Raw genomic sequence first — 739 nt, forward strand, 5'->3', positions numbered from 1 at the left:
ACAAGGTTCAGCATAAGTAACGACCTTTTTAAATTTTATACATATCTTTTCGTTATTATTTCAAGTGTAGAAAAGTCCACTGAACTACGAGAATCACTGCTGAGTACTCCTCAAAAAATTCCAGACGAAGCAACCTTTAAGTTAAATGGACATGTCAATCGCTATAATTGTGCGTATTGGAGCAATATTAATCCTCATGTTATTCTGGGAAAGGATGTTAACTTAACATGGGTTACAGTTTGGACCGCCTTTTCTTCCATGGGATAATCGGGGCCGATATTCTTTGATAATACTGTTAAACAAGGTAATTATTTGCATATGCTGCAAACGGAATTCTGGTCAAGAGTTGAAAATCAAAATAATATTTACTTTCAATGGGATTATGGGTTAAGAGTTCCGGAATGGTTAAATCATAATTTTCAGTAGAGATGGATAGGACGGCGAGGACCAGTTGAGTGGCAATCACGATCATTAGACCTAATACCACCGGACCTTTTTGTGGGGTGTATTGAAAGATCAGGTTTACAGCCGCAAACCGAAAACAATCCCTGAATTAAATCTAGTAATTTCAGATAAATTCTCTATAATTACCATGAAAATGCGTCACATGTTTGCAAAAGTGTTGCATTGTATTGAACGCGAAGGGGAACATTTTGAGCATATCAATTAATAATAAATCATTGTATTGAACAAGATGGATAGCTTTTTGATCGTTAATTTTTATTTTTAGACAACTTTA

Source organism: Penaeus monodon, chromosome 34 (genome assembly GCF_015228065.2).
Source record: "Penaeus monodon isolate SGIC_2016 chromosome 34, NSTDA_Pmon_1, whole genome shotgun sequence".
Taxonomy (NCBI): domain Eukaryota; kingdom Metazoa; phylum Arthropoda; class Malacostraca; order Decapoda; family Penaeidae; genus Penaeus; species Penaeus monodon.